Raw genomic sequence first — 12722 nt, 5'->3', positions numbered from 1 at the left:
ACGCACAAGGATGGACCTTCTTGTCCTCGAAAAGCTGGGATAATACTGCTCCTACTCCTACAGTAGAGGCATCAACCTCCAGCAAGAACGGATGGCTGAGATCGGGTTGTCGAAGAACGGGAGCAGATGTGAAGGCCTCCTTTAAAGATGAAAAAGCTTCCAAAGCCCCCGGAAACCACTTGGCAGGATCGACTCCCTTCCTAGTTAATGCGGTTATAGGAGCTATGACAGAAGAATAATTTTTAATGAATCTTCGGTAGAAGTTAGCAAACCCCAGGAAACTTTGAATTCCTTTAAGGGTAGCTGGAAGCACCCAATCCTGAATCGCCTGGACTTTAGCGGGGACAATCTGTAAACTCTGCCCTGAAAGAATGTAACCGAGGAATGGAATCGTGGGTACTTCAAAGGTGCACTTCTCTAACTAACAGAATAACTGATTCCTTCGTAAACGAGTTAACACTTCTTTGACTTGTTCCCGATGGGTCTACAGATCCCTAGAAAAAATTAGGATGTCATCCAGATACACTACCAAGCAGTCATAGAGGAGATCTCTGAAGATTTAGTTAACGAACTCTTGAAAGACAGCTGGGGTGTTACATAGGCCAAAAGGCATTACCAGGTATTTGTAATGGCCATCGCGGGTATTAAATGCCATCTTCCATTCGTCCCCTGGGCGAATACGTATAAGATTGTAGGCCCCCCGTAAGTCCAACTTAGTAAATACAGTAGCTTCTTTAACACGGTCGAACAGTTCTGGAATCAGAGGTAACGGATATCTGTTCTTAACTGTTATGTCATTGAGACCTCTATAGTCAATACAGGGCCGCAACCCCCATCCTTCTTTTTGACGAAAAAACCCCCCTCTCCGGCCGGAGATGTAGAAGACCTGATGAACCCTTTCTCCAAGTTCTCCCGGATATACTCCAACATGGCCTGTGTCTCGGGAAGTGAGAGAGGGTAAATTCGACCTCGGGGAGGAGTCTTACCGGGTACTAGCTCAATGGGACAATCCCAAGTACGATGCGGAGGCAAGGTGTCCGCCCAATGCTTACTGAAAACATCTTGAAAAGCTTGGTACTCCACAGGAAGGCTGGAAGGGCTGGAAGAACAGAGAGGTCTAACTGAAGGTAAACAGTTCTGAAAGCAGTCTTGTCCCCAAGAAAGAACATCCATAGTTTGCCAATCTATGTGGGGATTGTGTCTAAGTAACCATGGAAACCCTAGGATTAGTTCATGAGAGGCTTTAGGAATTACAAGGAAAGAGATTTTTTCTGAATGGAGAACTCCGACCTTCATCTTGAGAGGAATAGTACGAGAGGATATAATACCCTCAGGGATATAACTTCCATCCACTGCGGTAACAGAAATGGTACGATCCAAAGGAACCGTTTGTATTCCAGAACGTTTGACCAGAGCTGACGTAATGAAGCTTTCAGCGGCTCCGGAGTCGAGTAGTGCAGGGATGAGAAGAGAAGAAGAAGGGAGCTCCAATTGGGTTAACAGGACAGACTCTTTCTTGGTATGTAATTCTGCAAATTCTCCTAGCTTGACCTCTCCAGCACAAACTAGGAGCGGGCATTTCCCGGACGCAGAGTGCAAGTTTTAACAAAGTGATCAGATGCACCACAATACAGGCAGAGTTTCCCTTGTCGCCGTCTCTGACGTTCTTCATTGGAGAGGCGGGAGCGATTAATCTGCATGGGTTCTTCCGCAGTTGGTGCTGATGGTGTTGGTGGAAGAACAATTCTAGGCTTAGGGCGATCTGACCGCAACCTCTCCATACAGCGTTCTCTGTACCTCAGGTCTAACTTATTGCATAAAGAAATTAGTTTATCCAACTTATCAGGTACGTCCTGAGTTGCGAGGTCATCTTTGATCTTTTCGGAGAGACCGCTCCAGAAAGCTGCAATGAGAGCCTCCTCGTTCCAGTTCAGTTCTGAGGAAAGGGTGCGAAACTGGATCACATACTGACTGACCGGACGCATGCCCTGACGCAGGATCTCCAATGAGGTGGCAGAAGTCCTGCCCGGTTCATCGAAGATTCTTCGAAAGGTGGCCACGAATTCTGGATAGTTAGATAAGATGGGATCCATCCTCTCCCACAAAGGTGAAGCCCATTCCAACGCTTGCACGGTAAGTAAAGAAATTATATAGGCTAATTTGGTTCATGCTGATGGGAAGTTGGCTGACTAGTTCGAACTGGATTTCGCACTGGTTAAGAAACCCATGGCATTGTTTTGGATTCCCATCAAATTTACTGGGAGGTGGCAAATGCAACCGTGGAAGTGGTACTGGTACAGGAGGAAACGTGACCGGAGGTGCTAATGTGGGAGCAGCTGTAGATACTTGAGGTGCCGTCATGGCAACACAGAGAGAATCGAGACGTTCAGACATACTCTGCATGAACTGCACGATTTGAGATTGTGTGTCATCCTGCTTACTTAAGCGAGACCAGATATCTGCAGTTGAATCCCCTCATGAGGCCTGATCACCCGTCGGATCCATACGGCCAGTGCTTACTGTCACGTCTAGCAAAGTTTGAGGATCCGGCAGCTGAGATTTGCCCGAGGAGGTAGCAGGCTGTGAATGAACCAGATGAGGGGGCTGGATATAGTTCCTTCGCATGGGACACGGAGCAATGAAGAACGTAGGCGGGGTTTGAGAGTCAATGGAAAGTATTTATTATGTACAGGGCTGAGGTAAAGAACCGAGGCTGGTGCACGATGGTTAAAGACATGGCTGGGGGCGAAGAACTGTGGACTGTGATTTGAAAGACAAGACTGTAGATGATGAACTGTGGAACTGTGGATGGTGGTTGAAGACGTGGCTGGAGACAAGGACTGTGGACTGTGGTTTGGAAAACGAGGCTGAAGGTAATCTGCAGGCTATGGTCGGTGGTACAAAGGCGTGGCTGGTTAAAGAGATCTGTGGAGTGTGGCTTGAAAGACGAGGCAGAAGATCCGGGGCCGACTGTGCCCAAAGAGTCTTACTAGACCGGGTTTTCCAGGACGCTTCCACAGGCAGTAGCGGGCTAGAAACGGCAGGGCTGCAGCAGCAACAGAGAACCGACCAAGCAGGATCAGGAGGAACCAGAATACAGCAGGAATCCTGGGAGCACAGGCTAAAGCACCTACAACAGGGTTGTAACTTGAAGCACTGGCGTTCCTGTCCTAAACCAGCCCCCTTTTATAGGGAGAGCTTCCCCTGGATTGGCTGGAGGAAACAGGAACTATGCTTAAAACTTGGTCTCCAACATGGCGGCGCCCAGTAATGCAGACCTTTTTTGCAAAGCCACATTGCTCACTGCTCCTGGTCTCCTAGCAACGGGTCAGCAAGAGCGACTCGCTGTAGCGGCGTCCCGCCGCCATGAGCGGACCCCCTCACCGCTGCTACTGCTGCCCACGGATCCGGCACAGCAGCCCACCTCCGCCACTGCCCGCACAACGCCAAGGAAGCCAGCCCCGCGGCCCCAGCGTACCGGTAAGACTCCGGACGCTCACACCAGCAGGACAATGACCCGAAGCATACTGCTAAAGCAACACTCGGGTGGTTTAAGGGGAAACATTTAAATGTGTTGGAATGGCCTAGTCAAAGCCCAGATCTCAATCCAATTGAGAATCTGTGGTCAGACTTGAAGATTGCTGTTCACAAGCGGAAACCATCCAACATGAAGGAGCTGGAACAGTTTTGCCTTGATGAATGGGCAAAAATCTCAGTGGGAAGATGTGACAAGCTCATAGAGACTTATCCAAAGCGACTAGCAGCTGTAATTGCTGCAAAAGGTGGCTCTACAAAGTACTGACTATAGGGGGGGTGAATAGTTATGCACGCTGAAGTTTTCTGTTATTTTGTCCTATTTGTGGTTTGCTTCACAATAAAAATAAAAAAACATCTTCAAAGTTGTAGCCATGTTCTGTGAATGAAAAGATGCAAACCTTCAAACAGTCCATTTTATTCCAGGTTGTGAGGCAACAAAACATCAAAAATGCAAAGGGGGTGAATACTTTAGCAAGGCACTGTATGTGGAGAGGACTGTATGTCAGGAGGTCAGATTTCCTCTTTGTATTGTTTGGTTTCCACAAACGTGGCTGGCCTGCGAATAAGCAAGCCTAGGTCAGGTGCATTAGAATGGTGATTGCACATGCTTATGCGCAGACTGGACTCACAGCTCCTGCTGCTATTAGAGCCCATTCTACTCGGTCTGTTGGATCCTCTTGGGCGGCCCGTCGTGGCACATCCGCAGGATGCTTCCTTTGGATGCCGGGTTCTCATACCCACTCAGGTGTGTCCCCTCCCTTGAGGAACTCCTTTAGGACATCCCTGATGTATTCCCTGTGGAACACAGTGTACCCCGCTGCAGAAAAGGAGATTTATGGAAGACTTACCATGGTTAAATCTCTTTCTGCGAGGTACACTGGGTTCCAGAGGGCGCCCACCCTGACGCACTTAGGTTCTTTGGGTTTGTATGACATTAGCCACTAGTCCCTTCTACTGTCATGAGAACGTGGTTCTATGTGACTAACATCTGCTTTCTCTTTTACCTGCTTCTGCATTGGACTGTTTAACAAAACTGAGCTCACAGTGCCTGGAGGCGGGGTTATAGAGGAGGCCCCACAATGCATTCTGGGAAAGTCTAAAGCTTTAGTCTGTTGGTGCCTCTGGATCAAGATCCATCTCTACATCCCTGATGTATTCCCTGTGGAACCCAGTGTACCTCGCAGAAAGAGATTTAACCATGGTAAGTCTACCATAAATCTCCTTTTTTTTCTCCAAAACTTATAAATGGATCTTACTTTATAAGACATAATTGTTTGCTCACTCTTACTGTACATTCAGAGGTGTCGGAACGGGGGGAGGGCAAGGGGGCAGCATGCCCCCCAAAACATGTAAGAGGCGCTGGGGAGGGAGAGCGCTTACCACCAGATCCCCGCTGAGACTCCTACTTTAAAAGTCTGCCACTGGCGCCGCAGCGTGCTGCCCCCTGTCCTGTCCTAGCAGGTTTTTCACCACTGATGCATTGCTGGGAGGAGAAGGGGATGTCCCAGCATGGCCATGCCTCCTCCCAGTAATGCATCCCTGAAGAGTGAAGAGCAGACCAGACCAGGACATGTGGCAGCAGGCTGCGGCGCCGGCGGCAGCCTTTTCACAGTAGGCGTCTCTGCGGGGATCTGGAGGTAAGCGCTCCCCACATGTTTGGTCTGAATCAGGGGGGAGCGCCAAAATGTATATATTAGTATGCCCCCCCAACCACAAAGTATTCCTGTGCCCCTGTAGTACATTATATGGAAATCGGTGCACTTCAGTCAGCAGGAGCTATGGGTCTAAAGGGCCCTACACACTCGGTGACTGGCCGCCAAGCTGCCCGATGGCCCATACGGCCATCTGACGACCCAGTGGTGAGGGGGAATGAAGTTTCTTCACTTCCCCTGTTTTTTCACTCCCCCCATCACCCGGCTCAATAGCCCTGTATGCTAATATGGACGAGATTGTGCATACTGGTCTGCAGGTATGAACGAGCCAGCACCAACGATGAACGAGTGCGGGTCCGCGCATTGTTTATCGTTGGTGCTTACACACTGAAAGATATGAATGATATCTTGTTAATTAATGAACGAGATCGTTCATATCTTACAGTGAAATCTTTAAGTGTGTAGGGCCCATTATACTATGCTGTGTAACGTACCTATCAGAATGTTACACTCATACTATAATAGTTTTGGAGAGAAGTGGACTGTGGTGCCAGTGGAATTCCTTAATATGACCATTCAATAAACATTTACAGCAACAAATTTAACCTATGGACTGGAATACTGTACTAACAGACTGCAGTTCTTTTATGGCCTATGGCCCTCATTCCGAGTTGTTCACTCGCTAGCTGCTTTTAGCATTGCACACGCTAAGCCGCCGCCTACTGGGAGTGTATCTTAGCATAGCAGAATTGCGAACGAAAGATTAGCAGAATTGCGAATAGAAAATTCTTAGCAGTTTCTGAGTAGCTCGAGACTTACTCCTGCGATCAGTTCAGTCAGTTTCGTTCCTGGTTTGACGTCACAAACACACCCAGCGTTCGCCCAGACACTCCCCCATTTCTTCAGACACTCCCGCGTTTTTCCCAGAAAACGGCAGCGTTTTTTCGCACACTCCCATAAAACGGCCAGTTTCCGCCCAGAAACACCCACTTCCTGTTAATCACACTACGATCAGCACAGCGATGAAAAAGCTTCGTTATGCCGTGAGTAAAATACCTTACTTTTGTGTAAAATAACTAAGCGCATGCGCTCTGCGAACATTGCGCATGCGCAGTTAGCGGATAATCGCAGTATAGCGAAAATCGGCAACGAGCGAACAACTCGGAATCACCCCCTATGTTGGCTCTGGAATGAGCTATTGTAACTGGACTGCTTTTATGGCTGCATCCTTAGAACAAGCCATTGCGTGTAACAGACATACTCTGTGCTAACATAACAGCTGCTTTTAAACAGGAATGCATAAGCCAGCTATATTTTACCTTTTTTTTTTTATTATTATTTGAACATTGCATAAGCTTAAGGACCCATAAAATAGTTTTTATATTAATAACGCAGATGCAGACTTTAATAAGTTATATATATTATTGTGTATTAGATGTTTTATTAATTGTGATTTCATTTTCCCTGTGATTGGACAGTACTATCTATATGTTTTTATTTTGGTTAATATGCCATGATCAATGAAATTGGGAAATGTCACATTAAGCCTTTTTTTGGTTTCCATGTTCCATGTTAAGATGACATTTGCAGTGCAACGCAGGGCACTGTGGGTAGGCTGGGAGAAACGCCATTTCTCAAGGGGGAGCCGGGAGGGGCCGCGCTGGAGCGTGACAACAGACTTGAGCTGCAGCGCTACCTATGTGAGAAGGAGCTGGGCAATGCAGCTAGCAAGCGGCATCATGGATGGACCACACCGGTATGGCAGCACAGTCTAGTGGGTTTTGCCGTGGTTCTGCGCCCACATTTCTTATGTGCAGCACATGCACTGTGTGTTAGACACCGCTGGCACAGTGCTAGTTTCAGCCCTGATCGTTGTCATATGATAATACACATGTAAGGTGAAGGGCAAAAAATATTTAACAGAAATAAGTCACTAAAAACCATTGATTTTTTATATACATTGGACATGCTAGTAAACACATGGTAAAGATATATTTTATAGTCTACTAACATTTGTTTATGCTGGTACTGTGTACTTTTACATTTCAATTTAAACTATATTAATGTATAAAAATAAAATATGAATATTACTTACATACCTTTATGTAATTGTATATATTTATTAAACACATTTTAATAAAACTGTACTGCTGTCAAGACTCCACTAGATGGGTGTCATGGACTACGCCAGGGTAAAAATTGCTTCTCTGTACATGAAAATGTTTCCATCAGCCAAGCAAGCAAGCAAGGCAAATGTGTTACTGCTACATGTCACTTAGCTATAGAACCTGTAAATCTCTGATGAAATCTGCAGTAAATGAGGTCCTTTAGTACATTGCGAACTACCTGACATATTACTAGATAGTAGTTAAGATAACCTTTTAGATGAGGCATCATTTTTTGTTAATGTACAGTATGCATCATTTTGCCACTATTGTGAACTAATGGTGTGTACACACGGTGAGATATTTTCTTACGATTTTGACTAAATTGTAAGGTGAAAGTCACCTTGCGATCCCAATTCGATGCCGATGCGCGGTCGGCATTGCAAGACTAGATAGACTGTGCAGGCAAGTCAATTCTCGTAGAAAAGATAGTCAAAATTGACACACCCAAAATTGCACATAGTCAGTATCGCAAGCACAATCATTATGTGCTTGCGATGCCGACCTAGCCCCTGTCGCATAATGAGAATCGGGCATAGCCTGAATCTCACCGTGTGTATGGGCCATAACTGTATTTCTCTTTATCATATTGTAATCTTTTAAAATGTATGATTTATTTATATTTGCTCTGATTCTGATTATGTTTATTTCTACAGCGGGGTACACTGGTATTCCACAGGGAATAACATCGAGGTGTAGAGTTGGATCTTGATCCAAGGCACCAACAGGCTAAAGCTTTGACTGTTCCCAAGATGCACTGCACCGCCTCTTCTATATCCCTGCCTCCTGGCACTGGAGCTCAGTTTGTAAGTTGGTGCCTGCAGTGCAGGCAGCTAACAGGGAGGGCTGCGCTAGGCAGCCCTGAAAAGAGCTTTTCTGACAAGCAAGAAGACTTCAAGGGCCGCAGCATAGGCACTTGGGGCTATATGTCATACTGACATATCGTGCTGTGGCTCCCTTACCTCCCCCAGCGGCGCTGTATACTCCCGCGCCCTAGTTGCCGGGTAGTTACAGCGGAGGCGCTCCGGTCTCATCAGGCACACATACCACCGTTGCTCTCCAGGATCATGTGGCCGCACGATAGGGAGGGGGTAAGAGGGTCCCCCAGGCGGCACCTGCCAAAACCGCGATCCAGTCGCGGCCTTCGGAGATGGACCGCATCACTGGCGTGGACACTGTGGCCGTGCAGGGACCCCACTATATTCACCAGGGCAAGGAGCACTGGTCGGATTTACTAAAATCTGTTTAGTATAGGCTCCATAGTACCCAGTGGTGAAGTCCAGCAGAGGGGATAAGGCGCTGACCTGTAGCCCCTCCCCCATGCACCATCTACAGCAGATGTTCCCGCCCTGGAGCTGCATCTCTCACTCCCTGTCAGCGTTTGGACAGAGCTGCGCTGATTCTGGGACTGCTGGGCACAGCCTCCTCTGTAAAGCCACCTGCCTCATCAGTGCTGTGCATTTACAGGACACTTAAGTATTCTACATGTCGTTTAGACAGTGTTAGTTAAGAACAAGTGCATAACTATAGGGCTATTTAGTACCAGTATCCTGTGATATACAACCAGTATTTACTGTGCATTGTTATATCTGTATACATACATAGCTTTACTTAGTTTTGCTAGTCCAATGCAGTTTTATTGTTTGTAATTGTGACCGGACGGTCCCGTACGAAAGCCCTCACCACTTCCGCGTCCCGTCCCCAGTACACAGAATGGATGTTTAGGTCACACGGGACCTGGCCACATAGGGGATTCCCTCTTACTGTCAGTAACTGCCTGTTACTGACTCCACCCACTGCGCAGTGGGTGGGTTTACGCTGCCACCACCAAACTCCTAACCTGCCGTGGCGTTTGGAACCACGGTTCTGCTCTGTATGTGAGGACACGCCGCCTTACCACACCTGTGTGGTGTTGACAAATCCCCACTAGTCGCTTGACTAGGCCACTACCGGTAGCTGGCGGAAGGCGGAGCTTGGAGACGCTACCGGTAGACAGCCGGAGAACGGGGCTATGTTTGGCATAGCCCTTCAGGTCACAAGATGAAGTGGTCTTCTTGAGGCAAATGGTATTTATTTGCAATAGTTCTAAAGAGAACTCTTCCCTATTGCTAGGGGAAACGGCATACAGCAAGATGTTCACAGCAGAAAGTAGTTGGTATAATACACTTGGAGCTCACAGGCTACCTCTTTTTCTCTGACGTCCTAAGTGGATGCTGGGGACTCCGTCAGGACCATGGGGATTAGCGGCTCCGCAGGAGACAGGGCACAAAAGTAAAAGCTTTAGGACTAGCTGGTGTGCACTGGCTCCTCCCCCTATGACTCTCCTCCAAGCCTCAGTTAGGTTTTTGTGCCCGGCCGAGAAGGGTGCAATCTAGGTAGCTCTCCTGAGCTGCTTAGAATAAAAGTATAGACTTAGGTTTTTTTATTTTCAGTGAGTCCTGCTGGCAACAGGCTCACTGCATCGAGGGACTAAGGGGAGAAGAAGCGAACTCACCTGCGTGCAGAGTGGATTGGGCTTCTTGGCTACTGGACATTAGCTCCAGAGGGACGATCACAGGCCCAGCCATGGATGGGTCCCGGAGCCGCGCCGCCGGCCCCCTTACAGAGCCAGAAGAGTGAAGAGGTCCAGAAATCGGCGGCAGAAGGCATCTTGTCTTCAAGAAAGGTAGCGCACAGCACTGCAGCTGTGCGCCATTGCTCTCAGCACACTTCACACTCCGGTCACTGAGGGTGCAGGGCGCTGGGGGGGGGGCGCCCTGAGACGCAATGAAAACACTATTTATGGTAAAAAATACATCACATATAGCTCCTGGGCTATATGGATGTATTTAACCCCTTGCCATTTTACCTCATAAAAAGCGGGAGAAAGGCCGCCGTGAAGGGGGCGGAGCCTATCTCCTCAGCACACAAGCGCCATTTTCCCTCACAGCTCCGCTGGAAGGACGTCTCCCTGACTCTCCCCTGCAGTCCTGCACTACAGAAACAGGGTAAAAAAGAGAGGGGGGGGCACTAATTTGGCATATAAAAACATATATAGCAGCTATAAGGGAGAAACACTTATTTATAAGGTTGTCCCCTATACATATATAGCGCTCTGGTGTGTGCTGGCAAACTCTCCCTCTGTCTCCCCAAAGGGCTAGTGGGGTCCTGTCCTCTATCAGAGCATTCCCTGTGTGTGTGCTGTGTGTCGGTACGCGTGTGTCGACATGTATGAGGAGGAAAATGGTGTGGAGGCGGAGCAATTGCCTGTATTAGTGATGTCACCCCCTAGGGAGTCGACACCTGACTGGATGGTCTTACTTAAGGAATTACGTGATAGTGTCAGCACTTTACAAAAAACTGTTGACGACATGAGACAGCCGGCAAGTCAGTTAGTGCCTGTCCAGACGTCTCAAACACCGTCAGGGGCTCTAAAGCGCCCATTACCTCAGTCGGTCGACACAGACACGGACACTGACTCCAGTGTCGACGGTGAAGAAACAAACGTATTTTCCAGTAGGGCCACACGTTACATGATCACGGCAATGAAGGAGGCTTTGCATATTTCTGATACTACAAGTACCACAAAAAAGGGTATTATGTGGGGTGTGAAAAAACTACCCGTAGTTTTTCCTGAATCAGAAGAATTAAATGAAGTGCGTGATGATGCGTGGGTCTCCCCCGATAAAAAATTGCTGATATCTAAGAAATTATTGGCATTATACCCTTTCCCGCCAGAAGTTAGGGCGCGTTGGGAAACACCCCCTAGGGTGTATAAGGCACTCACACGCTTATCAAAACAAGTGGCGTTACCGTCTCCTGATACGGCCGCCCTCAAGGAGCCAGTTGATAGGAAGCTGGAAAATGTCCTAAAAAGTATATACACACATACTGGTGTTATACTGCGACCAGCGATTGCCTCAGCCTGGATGTGCAGTGCTGGGGTGGCGTGGTCGGAGTCCCTGACTGAAAATATTGATACCCTGGACAGGGACAGTATTTTATTGACTATAGAGCGTTTAAAAGATGCGTTTCTATATATGCGTGATGCACAGAGGGATATTTGCACCCTGGCATCAAGAGTAAGTGCGATGTCCATTTCTGCCAGAAGATGTTTATGGACACGACAGTGGTCAGGTGATGCGGATTCCAAACGGCATATGGAAGTATTGCCGTATAAAGGGGAGGAGTTATTTGGGGTCGGTCTTTCAGACCTGGTGGCCCCGGCAACAGCTGGAAAATCCACCTTTTTACCCCAACTCACCTCTCAGCAGAAAAAGACACCGTCTTTTCAGCCTCAGTCCTTTCGTCCCCATAAGGGCAAGCGGGCAAAAGGCCAGTCATATCTGCCCCGGGGTAGAGGAAAGGGAAAAAGACTGCAGCAGACAGCCTCTTCCCAGGAACAGAAGCCCTCCACCGCTTCTGCCAAGTCCTCAGCATGACGCTGGGGCCTTACAAGCGGACTCAGGTGCGGTGGGGGGTCGTCTCAAGAGTTTCAGCGCGCAGTGGGCTAACTCGCAAGTGGACCCCTGGATCCTACAGGTAGTATCCCAGGGGTACAGATTGGAATTCGAGACGTCTCCCCCTCGCAGGTTCCTGAAGTCTGCTTTACCAACGTCTCCCTCCGACAGGGAGGCAGTATTGGAAGCAATTCACAAGCTGTATTCCCAGCAGGTGATAATCAAAGTACCCCTCCTACAACAGGGAAAGGGGTATTATTCCACACTATTTGTGGTACCGAAGCCTGACGGCTCGGTGAGACCTATTCTAAATCTGAAATCTTTGAACACTTACATACAAAGGTTCAAATTCAAGATGGAGTCACTCAGAGCAGTGATAGCGAACCTGGAAGAAGGGGACTATATGGTGTCCCTGGACATCAAGGATGCTTACCTTCATGTCCCAATTTGCCCTTCTCACCAAGGGTACCTCAGGTTCGTAGTACAGAACTGTCATTATCAGTTTCAGACGCTGCCGTTTGGATTGTCCACGGCACCCCGGGTCTTTACCAAGGTAATGGCCGAAATGATGATTCTTCTTCGAAGAAAAGGCGTCTTAATTATCCCTTACTTGGACGATCTCCTGATAAGGGCAAAGTCCAGGGAACAGTTGGAGGTCGGAGTAGCACTATCTCGGGTACTGCTACAACAGCACGGGTGGATTCTAAATATTCCAAAATCGCAGCTGATCCCGACGACACGTCTGCTGTTCCTAGGGATGATTCTGGACACAGTCCAGAAAAAGGTGTTTCTCCCGGAGGAGAAAGCCAGGGAGTTATCCGAGCTAGTCAGGAACCTCCTAAAACCAGGAAAAGTGTCAGTGCATCATTGTACAAGGGTCCTGGGAAAAATGGTGGCTTCTTACGAAGCGATTCCATTCGGCAGATTTC

This window comes from Pseudophryne corroboree, chromosome 4 (assembly GCF_028390025.1).
Source record: "Pseudophryne corroboree isolate aPseCor3 chromosome 4, aPseCor3.hap2, whole genome shotgun sequence".
Lineage (NCBI taxonomy): Eukaryota > Metazoa > Chordata > Amphibia > Anura > Myobatrachidae > Pseudophryne > Pseudophryne corroboree.
Note: the sequence above shows the minus strand (reverse complement) of the source record.